Here is a 21,220-nt window from a genome sequence, read left to right as displayed (position 1 = left end):
TGCAGTTGGAAGGAGATCTGACTTCTGTAGCTTCTTATCATTATCACTGTTGTCTGGTAAAGCCATACTCCCAGGCCTGACCTGAATTTTTCCTTAATAAGGTAAGGTTTTGGAGAGTTGAGGTTCTGGGATATTGGCATGTGGTCATCTGTGCAGAGAGGCATCAGTAGGGTGGTAATAGCATCTGGAACTTGATGACAGACAGGCAAGAAGATAAAAGTGGGTCAAGGTTTTTATAAACGGGGCCAAAGAGTAGGGTTAGAACCAACGAGAGTAGGAACCCTAGGGTGGGAAGAAGCCAGGGTGTCTATTTGTAAGTATCCTCCCAGAAGCCCCAGGATTATGATAATCTTATCCTGAGTTTACTAACTAATATGGAAATAATTAGTGAAATAATCTCACAGAAATCCTTTATTTCTGTGAGAAGGACTGGAGTGGAAAATGGAATCTGAGAACTGGTCTAGGATTGAGAAATTGGCTCCTGTATTAATAAATTTAATTAGTGTTTGTTGTTTTGTTTTTGCTTGAAACCTCTATGGTGCAGCTTATGGTGGTACTGTGATTGAACCTGGGCCTTTAGTGCCTCATGTTACATCACCACTACAGTATCTCTCCCCAACCAACCAACCAACCAACCAACCAACCAACCTACCTTCCTTTCCCTCCCTCCCTTCCTTCCCTTCCTTCCTTCTTTCCTTCCTTCCTTCCTTCTCCTCCTTCTCTTCCCCTCCCTTCCTTCCTCCCTTCCTTCCTTCTTCCTTCCTTCCTTCCTTCCTTCCTTCCTTCCTTCCTTCCGCATTCCTCAGCTCTGGCTTATAGTGGTGCTGAGGATTGAAATTAGGACCTTGAAGCCTCAGGCATGGAAGACTTTTGCATAACTCTTATGCCACTTCCCAACCCCAAAATGTAATTAGCTTTTACTACAGCAAATCTACCTGAGGCTCATACATATTAATATTTTGTGCAGGAGCCTGCATAAACTGTCTCTGTGTTAGTCTATGCTCATAGTCTGTGGTCACAGCTCAAGACATGTGTAGCTGTTCACATTGTGGGGACCAGGCTTACTTGGGTGGCAGAGTAGGGTTGTTGTTGTGCGCAGGCCACGGAGAAGAGAGAGAGGGGGTCCGGAGCGAAGAGGAAACACAAATCTTTATTTGTGCTGGCACCTCAGAGTTGGGTGCTAGAGAGACAGGTTGGGCCACGTGGAGTTAGTGAAAATGGCCGCATCACACAGTAACCTTTCCTGCGTCTAAACACCAGAGTGAAGCGCTGGCAAGAGAGCGAGGTGCGGAAGAAGAAGGGCTTTTATAGGAGTAGCTTTCACGAGAATGGGAAGGGGGAGGAGTAACCATAGCACTCGAGGATAGGATAATAGCTCTCATGAGAATGGGAGGGGGGAGGAGTAACCAAAGCACTCCAAATATCGTGGGGATATAGACAATGCCCTGAGGGCACAACATGGCTGAACAGGCACTCCGAGAATGTCCCAACTCTCACGGGAACTAGCAGTAACCTGAGGGGACAACATGGCAGATGTGACTGCATCAGCACAATTTCCCAGCATCTCCCCCTTTCCTTTTATCTAATGCCCAGGGCAACAATGTGTAAAGTCTATGAACTACTCAGGGACAGTCTATGAAAAACCAGCAGTATGAAGGGAAGGAAGCTGCTGTAAAATTGTCTAAAGTGTCCAAAGGGTATACCAGCAAGTCCGATAGAAGTCTCAGTCCAAAGTAGGCGACTAGGGGGAGAAATGGCAGGGGATGAAATGCTGCATGAGGAAGGTCAGCCTCTGGAATTCCGCTTTTCTGTAGATTGTGAGCTGGAACCGCCGAAACGTGATAGGCAAAGCAGAAGCAGGAAAGGCAGACAGACAGTAAAAAAGTTCTGTCTTTGGAGCCTGTGAATCAGGTTCTTCAGATAGCGTCAGGTGACATCTAGGGTTTTGGGGGTGTGTGCCACTGTAGTCATGCCATCTAGTGGGTGATGTCAGGGTGTGCAGGGGTCCAGATGGTTTTTTCCGGGATTCCTGTGGAAGAAACACAAACAATCTACTTCTCGTGGTTAGCAGGGCATCTGATTTGAATGCTTTATAGAAAAAGAGGTTTGGTGCCTTAGCCAACTGAGTATTGGGGGATGTATCTTTCCTATTCATTTATTATTATATATTCATGGGGAAAAAGAACTTATCTTTTAACAAAGACTCTAAGGTGTAGGGAAGCGGGAACTATCTTATCCCTTTTTTTTTTTTTTTTGGTAACAGATGTCTATATCCCTGCGATATTTGGAGTGCTTTGGTTACTCCTCCCCCCCTCCCATTCTCATGAGAGCTATTATCCTATCCTCGAGTGCTATGGTTACTCCTCCCCCTTCCCATTCTCGCGAAAGCTACTCCTATAAAAGCCCTTCTTCTTCCGCACCTCGTTGTCTTGCCAGCACTTCACTCTGGTGTTCAGACGCAGGAAAGGTTACTGCATGAGGCGGCCATTTTCGCTACCTCCACGTGGCCCAACCTGCCTCTCTAGCACCCAACTCTGAGGTGCCAGCACAAATAAAGATTTGTGTTTCCTCTTCGCTCCGGACCCCCTCTCTCTCTTCTCTGCTGCCCGTGCACAACAACATAGGGTGACTCAGCTTCCCTACTGGAGTTGTCCTTTTCAGTGTCAGGGTCCTGGATGCAGACCACAGAAAGGCTGTTGAGGACATTTCCAATGAAAGTAACCAGGTTGTCACAATAATAACAAACAGGGATCCCTAAGTGGTCTTGGTCCATAGGGGAACCCAAGGATCCTCTGACTGACTGGAATTATGATGACCCAGTGATGAGGTGGGATGGTTTTGATCAAGGTGACTGAACCTAGGGCCCTTCTAGCCCTAATACACCCCTAACATTTTGAGAAGCATTGTCATAGACATATAACAGACATAGACAGTTTGTTGGGGGTTTGACTTCATTTCCATCATCATCAGATCTAAAAAGTAGTTAAATCAAATGGTGTGTAAGTTACTTGCCAATATTCTTTAATTATATGATTTTAAAATATCCTGTCTGCTAGACACTGCTCTGAATGGTCTGTACTTATGAGAGACTAGTATGACTTGCTAAGAAGAAATTAAGTAGTGTTAAGTGTATGGAATTTTCCCCAATGTAGCATGCTTTAAAATATTTTTTACATCTTACCTGCCATTTTATATTCACTGTCAAGACAGTCTGTCATTCTGAATTGGAAATCTGGCTCTGAACAGGTGTGATTTCACTTCATTGAAAACTCATGTGGTGGATGGCTGTGTTGAATTGCTAAGAAAACATCCTGTCTCCCACTGAGTTCTTCAGAGGCTGTACACATAATCAAGCAAGCATGCAGCACACTGATGAGAAATACAGAAAAATATACTAGTAGTATTCAAGGGAGCTACAGTGATTACTTAAATCCTACTGTGTGGACAAGAAGATTCAAAACTGCGCCCTCAGGATTTGGGGAGAGAGGTGGGGGCATTCTGGTTCCAGGCAAAAAGGGGACTTGAGAAGTGACTATCATTTTTTTCTTATCATACCTGGAAAAGGTAATGACTGCTAAATGGTGCTCATTTTGACAAAGAGGAGGGGTAATAGCTTATCTGGAGACCCAGGCCTTTACTTTCTTGGGTTTAAAAGAATCTGCATGCTTACGAGGGACTTCTTGAGAATAACCAGTTCTAAGAATCGTCAGGTGGTCTGATTTATGAGCCTTCAGATTGGCTCCTTTTTTCCTGATATCCATTTTATCCTGATGGTAAGTCAATTCTTGACCATCCATGAAATTGTCATTTGCATTTGCATTAGCAGTGGCAGTGGAGAGAATTGACAGGGCTGGTTGGTGGCACATCTAGTTGAGGGCAAACATTATAGTGCATGATAACCTGAGTTCAGCCCCCCCATCCCCACATGCAGAAGGGAAGCTTTATAAGCAGTAAAGTAGGGCTGCAGGTGCTTCTCACTCTCCTGTCTCCCCCTTCTCTTTCAATTTCTCTCTGTCACTATCCAATAAACAAATAAAAATATTTTAAAAAAGAAAAAAGAGAATTAATGCAGGAAGCATGCTCCTCAGAATCTAAGGAGGTTTTAGAAACTTGAGTTGTTATATACAAGCTATCATTTAGATTGAAAATATAACTCAAGCTTCTATTTCGGTCCTTATTTCCAAATGAAATTTCTCTTGTAATATGAAAATACTAAATCTGTTTCTTGCTGCTCTCATAACCTCTGTACTTATTGATTAACCAGAAGTCAGTTATCCATTTCCTCTCTCGTTTCTTTTGCAGAAGCTTGTACACATACCACACATAAACATATATAGATACAGATACACATACACAGGAGATACTGCTGGCCAGATAACCCTTGGTACAAATTTGAAAGACTAATGGAATAATTCATTTCAGGACAACTTGGGGGGCATGTATCATTCTACAACCCTTTAGGTTATTTGGGACTGGTCAAATAATCAAAGGACCACAAAGTATATTAACAAGAGAAACAGTAAAGAGAAATTTAATAACATTATTTGACCGCTGTACAGTTAAGAGTTCCATGCATTCTGAGAAAAGCTCTCTACACAGTCTTAGGCATCAGCCTAAAAGCCTTTAAGATTTAGGGAAGAAGAGAGATGGAATCAACCAGAGGTGACCCAAGTTTCCTCTCTCCAAGAAGAAGGGGAGGGTTCAGAGAACACAAAGCAGTAGCAGGCCACAGCTCCACGCTTTGTCGTCTTTCATTACATCTCAGGATTAAGCTAGACAATTTTGGGCACTGGAAGGCACTAAAGCTTTCATCTCCACAGATCTGATTTTCCCCAGAAATCTGTATTTCAAAACTAATTTATATCTTGCCTGCAGCAGCCCCTCCCATGGAATCAGTTGCCTGGTCAAAAATTTTACTCTAGGGGTGATGCATTTTTTTTAAAATATGGAACAATTCATGAGTTTGCATGTCATCCATGTGCAGGGGCCATGATAGCTTTCTCTGTATTGTTACAGTTGAACTATATTTGCTGCCAAAGCAAGCACTAGGGGTGACAGATTTTACTCCCCATGACAGCTCAGTTTTACTTTCTGATCAACCACTTATTGAAGCTGGAGAATTTATCAAGCCCTCTTATTTTTTTCTTCTGTAAATGGCTAAAGAATCATGAAGATTCACAAATGATAGTTTTGAAGAGTAAGCCCTCAGTATTTAAGTGGAAATCTGTCTCAGACCATTGTGTTAAGTCAAGATATGCTGCTTGTCTGTCTTTGTGTCTAACTCACCATTCTCTTTCCTTCTGGTATAATTTTGCTCTCTCCCACCACCAGACTTCTGGGTCCCTATCCCCTCTATTGGAAACTACAGTTGTCCTTCCAGTATCACAGATATGAGTTGACTTTATCTATAACTATCTATACATATATATATATATATATATATATAGCCTATTTATTTCCCTATGGTCCTACCTTCACTTCTTTTCTAAGTCACACTTACTCTTATTACTACTTCTGAGTGTCCTTTTATTCCCTCTTCTCTCTCAGATAAAAGAAACAGCAGCACAGTCTTTCTTATCTCTTTGGATTATAGGATGAATGGCTTCACTTCATTCATTCCAATACACATTTCTGACCCCTCTGCATTGTCCACTGCTCTGCATCATACATCTTTGTAATGCATGTCACACAGATGACAGATGTTAAGGAACAATGCAAATCCTAAAGATGGTCTTTTGTTTTGACCATTTATCCTTTTATTTTGTTCAGTCACTGTGCAGTTTTCTGTGGGTTATGCTGATCACATGCTGGAGGTATCCTGAGTGACCTAACACTGAATAATTGACTTGTGATGAAAGAATGAAGGTTTTCAAATACTGTAGCCAAGAAACCAGGGAGAAATTCAACTTGCTTTGTACAGTTGGTTCTAAGAGGAAATATGTAGGTGTCGAAGGAAGGGCTAGTTGTCTGGGTTTGTTCTTTTGTATCTTTTCCCTCTACCAACCCCCTTACATGCTAAGTTCATTCTGTATTACAGGGGACGCCCTAAAACTTGTCTTTATTAGTCATTCTAAACAATACTGTTAAGTTATGTAGAGGTCATGACCATGGGTCACTATGAGAGCAGATGTAGGCTTTGACTAGTCTCCAAAGTGCAGTTTGTTTGGAAAAGCAATCACTGGAGGTTAATAACTCTGTGTCTGTGGTGTTCAGTATTTAAAGAATCAATTTAAATGTCTTTCATTCAAAGAAGAACCTTAACAATTCCCTGTGGTGGTTAATGCATTCCAAGTATACTTGAGACTTAAAGAGAAGGAAAAACTGAAAGAAGCAGATTTCTCATGGTTTAGACAGAATAATTTTCTAGTATTTTAATGTACTTCCTGTGGTGATTCCATAATACACGCATTGTGATTTTTGTGCTGTAAGTGCAATAATAATGGAGTTGACAATAATGCAGTCTAGGCAGTTTCAACAAAATCTGTGGTTTGAGTTTTAGTTGTTGACTTTCTGCATGCTCTTAACAACACCTCACCCTTCATTCAATCTTTGTGTGTGTTTTTAAATATTTACTTATTTTCCCTTTTGTTGCCCTTATTGTTTTATTGTTGTAGTTATTATTGTTGTTGTTATTGATGTCATCATTGTTAGATAGGACAGAGAGAAATGGAGAGAGGAGGGGAAGACAGAGAGGGGGAGAGAAAGATAGACACCTGCAGACCTGCTTCACCACCTGTGAAATGACTCCCCTGCAGGTGGGGAGCAGGGGGCTCGAACTGGGACCCTTACTGGTCCTTGTACTTCGCGCCATGTGCGCTTAACCCGCTGTGCTACCGCTGGACTTCCATGTGTGTGTGTGTGTTTTTTTTTTAAATTTTTTATTTAAGAAAGGATTAATGAACAAAAACATAAGGTAGGAGGGGTACAACTCCACACAATTCCCACCACCCAATCCCCATAACCCACCCCCTCCCATGATAGCTTTCCCATTCTCTAGCCCTCTGGGAGACCCAGAGGTCGTTGAGGGTTGCAGAAGGTAGAAGGTCTGGCTTCTGTAATTGCTTCCCCGCTGAACATGGGCGTTGACTGGTCGGTCCATACTCTCAGTCTGCCTCTCTCTTTCCCTAGTAAGGTGTGTCTCTGGGGAAGCTGAGCTCCAGGACACATTGGTGGGGTCTTCAATCCAGGGAAGCCTGGCCAGCATCCTGGTGGCATCTGGAACCTGGTGATTGAAAAGAGAGTCAACATATGAAGCCAAACAATTTGTTGAGCAATCATGGATCCCAAGCTTGGAATAGTGGAGAGGAAGTGTTAGGGAGGTACTCACTGCAAACTCTAGTGTACTTCTGCTTTCAGGTATATATTTTGCAGTAGTTTATGGATACGTGTGCACATAAGCTCTCTCTCCAGAAACTGGTGTATATCTAGATTATGGGACTTTGTTAGAAAGTGAACTACCTGAAATGAAGTTAGAGTGTACTATAAAAGGAAAGGTCTCACCCGAGTAATGAAGCTGAAGGGTTGTCATTCCACACGTGAAGTCTCTGGATACAGTCTGAGGTGAAGCATGTTGAGGTGGCAATCGTTGCGTTGGTTAGGTTGTGATCGGCGGATGCAATATTATTTGGTTTGGATTGGGAGATGCATACGGGAAAGTGGGCCCTATCCAAGGGTTCCAGGACTGGGGGAAGTAGGGGCTCTATAGTGGAGATGTGAGGTTCCTGCTGTCTTAGGGTTCAAAAAGACAATCGATAGTTAATATTATCATCACATTATTTGTTAATTGGGTTAACTTTGAAAAGTCCCTTTGTTATGGTTTGCTGTACAGTATCCTATATCTTGTATATAGCTGTGCTATTGGATGCTTCTAATCTACTTGGTCTAGGCTTTTGAGAGAGTCCGCATATCAAATACATAGCCTATATATTAAAAAGATTCAGTTTGTCTTTTGAGAAACTTTGAGACATACAATTGATTTCCCCCCTCTCATATTAATTAACTACTGATTTATATGTCTACATTTTGCTAGGAGTGTACATAAACACCATTCCCACCACCAAAGGACTGTGACCCATCCCTCCCACCCACTCCCACCCCCCACTGTCCCAGGAAGCTGCATGTCTACCCCTCACCACTGGGTTTTTACTTTGGTGCCCTACTTACAATTTGATCAGGTCCTGCTTTTAGTTTCCCTTTCAGATCTTCTTAGTCAGCTTCTGTTGATGAGTGGGATCATCCCATACTCATCTTTATCTTTCTGACTTAGTTCACTTAACATAATTCCTTCTAGCTCTGTCCAAGATGGGTCAGAGAAGGTGGGTTCATTGTTTTTGATAGCTGCATAGTATTCCATTGTGTATATATACCACAGCTTTCTCAGCCACTGATCTGTTGTTGGGCACCTGGGTTGCTTCCAGGTTTTAGCTATTATGAATTGTGCTGCTATGAACATAGGAGTACACACCTCTTTTTGGTTGGGTCATGTGTGTGGTTTTTAAGGAACTTGAAAAATAATACTAATGAATTTTGAAAATGAAATTATAAAACACTATAAATTTAGTGAGTTTTTCCCCTTTTAGACTACAACACTGTTCAACTCTGACTTATGGTGGTGCTAGGGATTGAACTTGGGACCTCAGTTATGAATGCCTGTTGCATAAACCCCTGTACTATCTCCCTAGCCCAGCATTTTTTCCCACATGCAATGGTAAGATAGCTTTATCAAAAGAGCTGAGTTAATAATATATGTAAAACGACTTTAGGAAGTATACATTGATTTATACATTTATTATTACATTCTGAAAAATTTTTTTTTCAAACACTTTTTTTTAAAAAAACCACAGCACTACTCAGCTCTGGCTTAAGGTGGGATGGGGGATTGAACCTGGGACTTTGGACCCTTAGGCATGAGAGTCTCTTTGTATAACCATTATGCTATCTATCCCCCATTCTCAAAATTTTTTATTGTGAGAGAAAGGGAGAGAGAGAGAGGCAAGCCAGAGATCAGACACCAGATTTCATGCATGTAAAACATGTGTTGTACCACTGAATATTCTGGCTTCTTAAGTTATTATAGTAGTCTCTATTATCTTAAAACAAGATGGAAATATCATTTTATTTCATTTTTTCAATTTGCCGTTTTTATCTACTTACATTTGTGCAAAAAATGGTACCAAGAAATTTGCTTTATCAATTGCTTTGTTGATGTCTCATTTCCTATATTGTTTTACTGCAATCTGAATGTTAGTCTTCTGTGGAGAATTCATTTGTAATTTGCTGCCATTTAACAGTTATCCAGAGAGACGTAAGTGTGGTTTACTGCTACTTTTCAGGACTGGATTAGTGTGTCTGTCATACCTGTTGTCACTTACAGATGCTATAACTATCTCCTCCATCACTTTAAAAAAAGTCATCAGTGGAATACCAAATGTTGGAAAACTTGCTCTAAACTTTTTACATTAACCTTCTGGTTTCAGTTTAATTCAGTTTGAGAGATGCCATGTAAATGATGGTCAGAAAATATAAGCATTTCTTTGTTAAAATGTACTGAAAAAATGAGAATTCTTTACCATGAATTTCTTTTTAAAAAATTTTATTTATTTATTTATTCCCTTTTGTTGCCCTTCTTGTTTCCTTGTTGTAGTTATTGTTGTCATTGTTGGATAGGACAGAGAGAAATGGAGAGAGGAGGGGAAGACAGAGAGGGGGAGAGAAAGATAGACACCTGCAGACCTGCTTCACTGCCTGTGAAGTAACTCCCCTGAAGGTGGGAAGCCGGGGCCTCCAACTGGGGTCCTTATGCTGGTCCTTGTGCTTCGAGCCATGAGCACTTAACCCGTCGTGCTCCTGCCCGACTCCCTACCATTAATTTCTAATAGCATATGTAATCTAAATCAATAAAATGGTGGAGAATTAGAATTTGTTCAGTACCTCCAATGAGTACCCAGCAGAGCAGTGAATCCTTGGCAAAGACAAAAAAAAAAAAGCTAGATTGACTACAGTACTTAAGACTTTTGAGCGTTGTACTAGGATGAACTATTAAACAATCCTCTGAAACGTCTATCTTTTACCACTCACATCCTACAGTAAATGATGAGGTGCTGGGTAGAGAAAGGAAATTCTGGTAAAAAGGTGTGAAAATAGTGGAACAAAGGTGTGGAGACAAGTTGGAATATTAGTATAACAATACAGACAATAGGCATTAAGAATCTGGAATAGAATAACATAAAAATGAAATTGTTTTTATATTGAAGAATATATAAAAATATATTTATATTTTGTATTGAGATTGAAGTAAAATGTCAAACAATAAAATAGATGGTAGGACAGATAAAAGTTATTTAATTTATTAAGCTACTACTTGTTGCAGTTTTTTTACATCTATATTCATGAGGTAGGTATATCATCATATTTTTCTTTTAATTTTATTTGTCCAATATGTTTATCAGAGTCATATGACTTAGCCTAATAAACATATTTCAATATGCTAGAAGAAAAAGTTAACAATTTTTTTAATTTCTACCATGGTTATCACGAGGGCTTGGTGTCTACATGATGAATCCATTGCTCCCAGTGGCCATTATTTTCCTCTTTTTTAAATTATTGATTTATTTTGATAGACAGAAATGAGAGGGGAGATAGAGGAAGAGAGACACCTGTAACCCTACTTCACCACTTGTGGAGCTTTCCCCCTGCTGGTTGGGACCAGGGGCTTGAACTCAGGTCCTTGCACATAACAACTTGTGTGCTAAATCAGGCACACCACTGCCAGGCCCCAAAACTTTTTAATATATACACACACATAGAGAGAAAGAGAGACTGAGCAAGGAAGAGATGCCACAGGACTGAAGCTTCCCATGATGCCGAAGTACCTCCCATGTGCTGCTGGGGCTTGAACCTGAGCTACCTTCAGAACATACAACCTACCTGATTATTAGAGACCCTGTGACTCACAGTGCTTGCTAGTGATAGATAATGTGATTTATTTTTCAAATTATCAAGAGCTATCTGTTAGAACCAGTCATGTCAGAAATTCTTTGCTTTTTCTTGCCATTCCTGTCTCTAGCTTCCAGGGATGTTTGGCCAACGTCAGGGTAAACACAGATAATAGGTCAAACAATTTTGAAGGCAAAAGAAGCCTTATCTGATACCATTGAACTGTGCCTGCATCCTTGAGGTAAGGTTGTAGTAAAGTTGTGGACCTTAGAATTTGATTTAAAACATTAGAATTGGAGATAACACATCTTATATAGAATAGTTTACATACTAGGAGAGAGATTATTCAAATATGTACTTCCCTAAAATGTTTATGCTTGGCATAACTGTATATACATAAACTCAATAAAAAGATGGAGGGAGAGGCCCACCTGCACTGTAACCTAGTGAAACCCAGACTTGCTCTTAAAAAATTATTTATTTATAATTGGATAGAGACAGAAATTGGGAGAGGTGGTGGAGATAGAGAGGAAGAGAGACAGAGAGACACCCGCAGCCCTGCTTCACCACTTATGAAGCTTTCTTCCTGCAGGTGGGGACCAGGGGCTTGATTCTGGGTCCTTGCACATTGTGATGTGTGCACTCAACCAGGTGTGCCACCATCTGGCTCTCATGAAACCCAATTTCAAGAGATACACTGGTGTCCACCACTATGGACCCCTCTCACCACCAGTGGTGTTTGAAGTAGTTCAATTAATTCTGGTTTGTGGTGGAAAACTAGATCCTAGCACAGAATGAGCTGTTTTGTCTCCCATTACTAAGGCTTTGATTGCATCATTCATGCCATCAGATCTAAAAGCTGGAAGTAATTTTTTTTCCTAAAAATTATTTTCTGATTTTTATTAGTGTATAAAATTTAGAAAATACAGTTAATCACAGTTAAAAAACTGTAATCACACTACATAGAGATCTTTGTTGTTGATCATAATCCTGACCATAATCAGTGTGATTAGCCTTTCATTGATTTTTTTACTTATAGCCACCTAGATATCTATAACTAGTTTATATAATTTGCTTTTCAAAATTGAGACTACAGTTGTTTCTGTTTGCTAAACTTATTTTTAATTTTTTATTTAAGAAAGGATTAATTAACAAAACCATAGGGTAGGAGGGGTACAATTCCACACAATTCCCACCACCCAATCTCCATATCCCACCCCCTCCCCTGATAGCTTTCCCATTCTCTATCCCTCTGGGAGCATGGACCCAGGGTCATTGTGGGTTGCAGAAGGTAGAAGGTCTGGCTTCTGTAATTGCTTCCCCACTGAACATGGGCGTTGACTGTTCGGTCCATACTCCCAGTCTGCCTCTCTCTTTCCCTAGTAAGGTGGGTCTCTGGGGAAGCGGAGCTCCAGGACACATTGGTGGGGTCTTCAGTCCAGGGCCTTTTCTCATTGGCACATATGTGAAATTCTCATATTCTTCTTTTTTTATTTTAGACAAGCCTGTTTCTTAGTATTCTGTTTTTTGTACATTTTAACTTACTGCCACCCTTTGTTCTTATATTTAATGAAATAGTGAAACTTGTATGTGGAAAATGTGTGAAATGTTTTAGCTACTTTATGGACAGAGACTAAAAAAGTGGGTCCATTGGGTCAAAGGTATCTATCATTTTAAGAACTTTCAAATAAGAGCCAGATCATCCTCTAGAAAACTACAGTGAGCTACCATTGTCATGTGACTTCATTGTCACCTTAGTAGCTCACCAAGTACTGTTCATAATAGATGCCAAGCACAAATTATTTCTCTTTACCCTCCCAGCTTTACTTAAAACCTCACCCTTTTTCCACTGGCTGACTTCAGTACCCTCTATTCCCTATACTCTCCAACCTATCTTCCATATTTCCACCATTATATTTCTCAAACTGGAATCTTTATCAGTGGGGCCTTTGTTGTCTCTGCCTGAACCCATGTATCCTAGTGTAGTTTCAGAATTAATGGATATTTGAGCAGTTGTAACCTTCCAGCCTCATCTGTGGGCAGCTTAATGTACATAGTTTGCCTTCATTTTCTCAATATAATAAAAGAAGCTTTCTTTTTCTAAAAGGTTTATTTCTTTACTTTTTTAAAATATTTTTTTATTTAAGAAAGGATTAATTAACAAAACCATAGGATAGGAGGGGTACAATTCCACACAATTCCCACCACCCAATCTCCATTTCCCACCCCCTCCCCGGATAGCTTTCCCATTCTCTATCCCTCTGGGAGCATGGACCCAGAGTCATTGTGGGTTGCAGAAGGTAGAAGGTCTGGCTTCTGTAATTGCTTCCCCGCTGAACATGGGCGTTGACTGTTCGGTCTATACTCCCAGTCTGCCTCTCTCTTTCCCTAGTAGGGTGTGTCTCTGGGGAAGCTGAGCTCCAGGACACATTGGTGGGGTCTTCAGTCTAGGGAAGCCTGGCCGGCATCCTGATGACATCTGGAACCTGGTGACTGAAAAGAGAGTTAACATACGAAGCCAAACAAATTGTTGAGCAATCATGGACCCAAAGCAGAAGTTCACTAGAGTTTGCAGTGAGTACCCCCCTAGCATTTCCTCTCCACTATTCCAAAAGAAGCTTTCTTAATAAAAGAACCCTTGTAATGTGAGCCATGGTATTTTACTCAGAAATGTCGGCTGAAATGGGGGGGGGAGGTTCATTTCATACACATTTCAACTTAAAAACATTTAACTCAGGATCTGTTTACCAGTCTTCTGAGGCAGAGATCAGCTTACTTTCTCCCTTGACTGTGGTTCTACTCTGAAGAGTCCCTAAGTCTTTTTTTTTTAAATAGCCACATCTATTAGGAGCTCTAGCTTAGTTTTCCTTTAAATTGAGTGATGCAAGGGCAGAAAATTATAATTTATTATGATAGAGTTTTTTCAGTCTCTTATGAGTATCTGACTCACGCCTAATTTGATAGTATTCTTTTTTTTTCTGGTGGCTTCTCTTATCAAGTCTAAAAGATTCAGTCTAGTTTTTATGAGACAGTAGTTCTTTTGGCTTACATATTTTATTGAATAACATAATATTTGTTTAAATTACATGATTATAAGATTATGCACAATGGGCACAGACTGGTTGATATCAATATAAGTGGCTCTGGGCAAATGTGTTCTTAATATAGAAGAAATGCTGTGTGCCCCAGCCTACCTACTGGAGAAAAGCAATCAGTCTGAGAGTACTTGGCTGAGCCCAAGTCTCAGTGATCCTGTCTTCCAGAGGGAATATAGAACATTTGTTAATTCAACATTTGTTCATTCTTTCATGGGTTAATAGAGACCTGTGAAAGAACTGTTATCACTGTATTTACAACTTCTTAAATAAGGCATACTCTCAGAAGAATGAAACTGAACCAGTATATTTCACTAAACACAAAAGTAAATTCCAAGTGGATCAAGGACTTGGATGTTAGGCCAGAAACTATCAAATACTTAGAGGAAAATATTGGCAGGACTCTTTTCCATCTAAGTTTTAAAGGCATCTTCAATGATACAAATCCAATTATTAAGAAGACTAAAACAAAAATAAAGCAATGGGACTACATCAAATTAAAAAGTTTCTGCATAGCAAAAGAAACCACCACTCAAACAAAGAGAACTCCCACAGTGAGAGAAGATCTTTACATGCCATACATCAGACAAGAGGCTAATAACCAAAATATATAAAGAGCTCACCAAGCTCAGCAACATGAAAAAAAATGACCCCATCCAAAAATGGGGAGAGGATATGAACAGAATACTCACCATAGAAGAGATCCACACAGTCAACAAACATATGAAAAATGCTCTAAGTCACTGATTGTCAGATAAATGCAAATAAAAACACCAATGAGATACTACTTCACTCCTGTGAGAATGTCATATATCAGAAAAGATAGTAGCAATAAATGCTGGAGAGGTTGTGGGGACAAAGGAACCCTCCTGCACTGCTGGTGGGAATATCAATTGGTCCAATCCTTGTGGAGAGCAGTCTGGAGAACTCTCAGAAGGCCAGAAGTGGACCTACCCTATGACCCTGCAATTCCTATCCTGGGAATATTTTCTAAGGAATCAAACATACCCATACAAAAAGATTTGTGTATACCTATGTTCATAGCAGCACAATTTGTAATAGCCAAAACCTGGAAGCAAGCCAGGTGTCTAACAACAGATGGATGAGTGACTGAGTAAGTTGTGATATATATATACGCCATACAATACTACTTAGCTATTGAAAATGGTGAATTCCCCTTCTTCAAGCCATTCTGGATGGAGCTTGAAAAAATCATGTTAAGTGAGATTAGCTACAAGAGAAACATGAATATGAGATGATCTCACTCATAGGCAGAAGTTGAAAAGCAAGAGCAGAAGGAAAATAACACTAAGCAGAACATGGACTAGAGTTAGTGTATTGCACCAAAGTAAAAGACTCTGGGGTTGGGGGCAGGGTTCTGGTCCTGGAACATGATGGCAGAGGGGGAACTACTGGGGGTTGTATTGTTATGTGGAAAACTGGGAAGTGTTATGCATGTACAAACTACTGTATTTTACTGTTGACTGTAAACTATTAATCCTCCAACAAAGAAATTAAAAAAACAAAACAAAACTTATGCTCTTTCCCGTCTTTATCTTTGTCTTGTTTGCTTGTTCTCATATCTTTATCTCAACTTCCTTCTATGAAAGTTTTCTCTTTCATGGCCTACTCATCCCAGCAGTTAGTGTTATGTTTTGCCCTACTACAGTGCTTTAACTTGGTTAAAGTGTCCCAGTGAGATCAGAGGCCAACTGATTTATCCCTGACTACTCAGCTTCTGACACTCTCTTGGCTTCTTAGAAAGTATTGAATAAATGAATTTGTGTTTTTCACCCCAGGAAATGGTTCAGGATGAAATAGAAGTGCATATCTTCATTCTAAGACATGGTCAATGTTTCTAAAAGTTGAGAAGGGTTTATAATAAGTATGCTCATTTTCTCAATGGCATTTGTTGAATAGCACATTAAAAATCAAAGAAATGAAAGTGAAGAGAGGTTAAATCACTTCCCAGACAGCTGAATCTTAATGAGTGCAGTCACTGTATGTAACTGTGTTCTTCCATCAACCCCTGTCTGTTGCTGTCAGAACCTCAGAACCCCTGTGCTAGCCCCAGTTACCAGTGCAGTGTTTCTTTGTGATTTGTAAGTTCTAAGGGTAATTCAGTACCAGGAGTTTATATAACCCTTTGGTTAGAGAACATGAGATCTGAAGTCTGGAATGAGAGTTTCTGAGTTCATATTTTGACCCTACCTCTTACTCTGTGCTCTTGGATAAATCAACTCTTTATGTCTCTCATCAGTGGGATGGACACAATCATAACTTTAATATGATCCATGAAAACCACTGAGAGCTGCTAAGCATGCAGTATACTTTTTTGCTGTTGTTCATTTAAAAAATTTTTATATTACAGAAATTACATGTTGACAGGGGTTTGAATCCACGTCATTACCACCACCAGAGTTCTGAATCTTCACTCTCCCCACTGCAATCCATCACAGTTCCCCTAAGGTTGTATAGACATGGGCCAACCATCATTCTACAACTATCTGTCCACATTTATACATAGTTGTCCCCTCTTTTTTTTCTGATTCAATCCTCTCTCCCCCTTCAAGCCACTCATGACATCATAACTACCTCCATATGCCCCTCTCCTTTTCCTTGTCTCTTTCTGGGCACTGATGGAGCTGGAGTACAGAGTCCTATTATTTTCATCCTATCACTTCTCCCCCACTGGGAGTATGGATCAAGGTTGTTTATGGGGAGCAGAAGGTAGGAGTTCTGGCTTCTGTAGCTTCTTCTCTGCTGAGCATAGGCATTGACAGGTCAATCCATACCCCCAGCCTGTTTCTATCTTTCCTTAGTGGATCAGAGCTCTGGAGATGTGAGGGTCCAGGACACATTGGTGAGGTCATCTGCCCAGAGAAGTCGGGGTGGAGTCATGGTAGTATCTGCAGCCTGGTGTCTGGAAGGTGGCATGACCTGAGTTGAGACAAGATGGTTAATGAACAGGAACCAGAAAGTAGGATCAGAGCAGATGAGATTAGGGATTTTAGGGTAGAAGAAAGCTAGGAGAACCATTTTAGGTGTGTTCCTGGGGACATACAACTATGGTAGCTTTGCTTGAGTTTGGTAGCTAGCCTGAGGTTGGATGAGAATATTGTTTGAGAGAATGGTGTCAGAGTAGAGAAAAGGGCTAGAAAGTTGGATTAGGGTAGGGAGTAGCTCCCATTGTTATAAAAAAAATTGTGGCTATTTACCTCTATTCACCTGCTCCAGGGCCCGTATGTAAATGCATATTTATATTTAGTGTCAGAGCCTGTGTAACCTCTAAGTCCCTACTGGTCTGAGATTATAGCTTATGGTCATATCTGAGGAACATTGCAGGCTGTACTCATTTCAGGACCAGTTTCTCTCAAGTGGCAGGGTAGGATACCCCCAGCCTCCCTACAGAGACTCGGGTTATCCCTACCATCACGCATACAGTATACTTTCAATGTGTGTTTGCAACTGCTATTGTTGATACTGAAGAATTCATATAAGTGAGACTAAATAAAATAACCACAGAAGTCTTACAAAATATTTTCTTAATCAATGGTATAACCCTCCTGAGCACTGTCTGTAAAGAATTAAAAGAGAACATACCAGGTGGATACATCTTTGAATCTGAAGCAGCTATAATTTTCCAATTTTCAAGATTTGCCTAACATGGGTTTACAATATTATGGAATCTTAGGTGTAGAGCTTTGTACCAATCTTTTTGTATATAAGACTCACCACACCTACCACCAATGTTCTAGTCCCATTGCACTGAAGACATCCCTCAACCTATCCCCACATTCCTTTCCTCTTAATTTTTGTTTATGGTATTAAGTGATAAATGGTCTTATTGCATTTTTAATATGTGCCTGTCCAGTTTTCCCAACACTAGCCACCATTGTATGGTCTTGGATCATCTGTCACAGATATGCTCTCCCTATATGTGCAGACTTATTTCTGGGTTCTCTGTTGTATTCTGTATCTGCTTTGTCCTAGCACCATACTGTTTTAATTACTCTTGTTTTGTACTATGCTTTGAAGTCAGGGAATGTGATGCCTCCATATTTCTTTTTCTTTTTCTCTCTCAGAATTGCTTATCCTCAGACCTCAACTTTTGATATCCAAGGAAAGTGTCAATTTCTTTTTTCTTTCTTTCTTTTCTTTTCTTTTTAATTTTTATTGCCACCAGGGTTATTGCTGGGGCTTAGTGCTGGCACTACAAATCCAACACTCTTAGTGGCCATTTTTTCCTTTTTTTTTTTTTCTTCTTTCTCTTTCTATTTTTTTTCTGATTTTTATTAGACAAGATACAGATTGAGAGAGGACAGGGAGATATAGACAAGGAGAGAAAGGAAGATAGACCTGCAGACATGCTTCACTACCTGTGGTGGGGAGTGGGGGCTCACACCTAGGTCCTTGCGTTTGATAATATGTGTGCTTAACCAGGTGTGGCACTGCCCAGCCTATTTAATCTATTTTCTTTACCATGCCATCAAGATGCTCCAGACATCTAGAACTCAAGTCAGCTTTCTCTTTATGCAAGTATAGTGTATACTAATAGTCCTTTCTGTTTGATTAAAGGGTAAATAAAGTGCCTTCTACAGATGAGACAGTTCAGTTAAACACTTATGGACTATTCTTTTTTTTTTCTTTTTTTTATTAAGAAAGGATTAGTGAACAAAAACATAAGGTAGAAGGGGTACAACTCCACACAATTCCCACCACCCAATCCCCATAATCCCCCCCCCCCCATGGTAGCTTTCCCATTCTCTAGCCCTCTGGGAGCATGGACCCAGGGTCGTTGAGGGTTGCAGAAGGTAGAAGGTCTGGCTTCTGTAATTGCTTCCCCGCTGAACATGGGCGTTGACTGGTCGGTCCATACTCCCAGTCTGCCTCTCTCTTTCCCTAGTAAGGTGTGTCTCTGGGGAAGCTGAGCTCCAGGACACATTGGTGGGGTCTTCAATCCAGGGAAGCCTAGCCAGCATCCTGGTGGCATCTGGAACCTGGTGATTGAAAAGAGAGTTAATATATGAGGCCAAACAATTTGTTGAGCAATCATGGATCCCAAGCTTGGAATAGTGGAGAGGAAGTGTTAGGGAGGTACTCACTGCAAACTCTAGTGTACTTCTGCTTTCAGGTATATATTTTGCAGTAGTTTATGGATACGTGTGCACATAAGCTCTCTCTCACAGAAACTGGTGTATATCTAGATTATGGGACTTTGTTAGAAAGTGAACTACCTGAGATGAAATTAGAGTGTACTATAAGAGGAAAGGTCTCACCCGAGTAATGAAGTTGAAGGGTTGTAATTCCACACGTGAAGTCTCTGGATACAGTCTGAGGTGAAGCATAATGAGGTGGCAATCGTTGCTTTGGTTAGGTTGTGATCGGCGGATGCAATATTATTTGGTTTGGATTGGGAGATGCATACAGGAAAGTGGGCCCTATCCAAGGGTTCCAGGACTGGGGGAAGTAGGGGCTCTATAGTAAAGATGTGAGGTTCCTGCTGTCTTAGGGTTCAAAAAGACAATCGATAGTTAATATTATCATCACTTTATTTGTTAATTGGGTTAACTTTGAAAAGTCCCTTTGTTATGGTTTGCTGTACAGTACCCAGTATCTTGTATATAGCTGTACTATTGGATGCTTCTAATCTACTTGGTCTAGGTGGACTATTCTTTAGTTTATGGCGTCATGGAATATTCTGCTCTCAAGGAATCGGTAACCTCGTAGGGGTGAATGTTGTTCAAATAAATATGGGTAATTGATGCAGCAGGGAGCCTGCTGTGTAGTGAAAGGGAGTCTGGGATTACCTGCCAAGAGATGCAGCTTGGAAAACCAGTGGTATACAGGCAAGCCTTTCAGAAATGTAGTGCTTGTGAAATAATTGTACTTATTTACAACCTACGAAGTACTTTTCTATGCTGGGTTTCATTTGTACTCAGTGACTTTTTCAGTGGTAGAGAGTAACACCAGCATGAGTACAACCCTAGGAAAGGCCTGAGCTTAGAACCACCCAGTTATGCTGCATTCATGTTCCTCCTAGTTTCCACAGAAACTCTGTGAGATATTTGTTTTAAGCTGGTTGTTTATTGTTTTAGACAAGCTAGTTTCACTGTAATAGGGCAACTAGTACAGCATGGGTTTGAAAGGTATAAGTAATTAGTCCTATTTAAATAGTGTTGAACAGATTGTAAAAAAAAAAAAAAAATGCCTTGCAGTCTAAGAGACTTATTTTTAATTCTGTGAGTTTGAAGGAGCTGCTGAAGGGTTTGAAACAGTTGAGCACTTGGAAAAATAGGTGGTCTTTTACATATGGAGGTGGGAAAACAGTAAGAGATTAAATACCCTTCAAATACTTTGCTCCCTATTTTTTGAGTGAATTTTTTCAAGCCAGGAACTTGAAAATATGCATGATTTCATTGCTCCTAGATCACTTTTTCAATCAGGTAGAGAGAGAAATAGAGGAGAGGATACCACAGCACTGGAGTTTCCTCTGGTGCCATCCACACCATTTCCTGTGTAGAGAGAGTTGGGGCTTGAATCTAGGTCTTGCTCCTGCCAAGGCACATACCATGGCTGGTGAACTATCTCTCTAGTCTTTGAGTTTTTCTACAGTCCTAGGAATCATACTTTTATCTTTTTTTTTTTCCTACTTAGTGGAAAACTTTCTACATTCTTGCAAGGCCGGCATGTGGTCCTCCCTGAAAGACAGTGCCTTGTTCTAAGAGGATACAGTGGAAAATCTGTGTGTTACCACCAAGAGGGGGTATCAGAGGTATATACGGAAAAGTGTGTAGTGTGGAAACTGACCTGTAGCCTCTGTTCTCTGGCCTCCTGATGGAGTCAAAAGTGAAAAGATTTCACTAGCAAAGGCTTAGTGTCGACTCCTTTGCCAACAGGGAATGATTGCTCTTGATTTTCCAGGATCCTTAAGAGGAATCAAATCACACATCCTTTATCTTTGGAAGTTTAGAGCTAGAAGATCTTCTGTCTCAACACTCATGGCCTCTAAGACAACTTTTTCTGAAGACTGAGGTAGAATGAACTGAATATTATCCTATTTTTGTTTGTTGTTATTGTTTTTGTTGTTATCAGGATTATCACTAGGGCATGAATGGACTGGCATGATGACTCCAACACACCCAGGGCCCTTTTCCTCGTCCTCACGATTCCTCCTTGGCAGAGGGTAA

General features: G+C 40.4%; 1 protein-coding gene and 1 non-coding gene across 4 annotated transcripts in view; one reads left to right on the top strand and one right to left on the bottom strand.

Moving 5' to 3' along the window:
- The window catches only part of TMEM108 (transmembrane protein 108), a 340,373-nt gene that overhangs the window by 52,212 nt on the left and 266,941 nt on the right, over positions 1-21,220 (top strand). Inside the window, exon 3 of one of the 3 annotated variants that reach the window (XM_060196999.1) lies at positions 20,688-20,805. The exons of the other annotated variants lie outside the window; for them this stretch is intronic. The gene's annotated coding sequence lies outside the window, so the exon portion shown is untranslated. The remainder of the gene's footprint in view (positions 1-20,687; positions 20,806-21,220) is intronic. 3 annotated transcript variants of the gene reach the window in all.
- Positions 4,940-5,042, bottom strand: LOC132542752 (U6 spliceosomal RNA). The gene has a single exon (XR_009553724.1). It is a non-coding gene; the product is annotated as a U6 spliceosomal RNA (small nuclear RNA).

The sequence above is a fragment of the Erinaceus europaeus genome, chromosome 1 (assembly GCF_950295315.1).
Source record: "Erinaceus europaeus chromosome 1, mEriEur2.1, whole genome shotgun sequence".
NCBI classification, from domain to species: domain Eukaryota; kingdom Metazoa; phylum Chordata; class Mammalia; order Eulipotyphla; family Erinaceidae; genus Erinaceus; species Erinaceus europaeus.
Note: the sequence above shows the minus strand (reverse complement) of the source record. Positions and strands in the feature narration are given on the sequence as shown.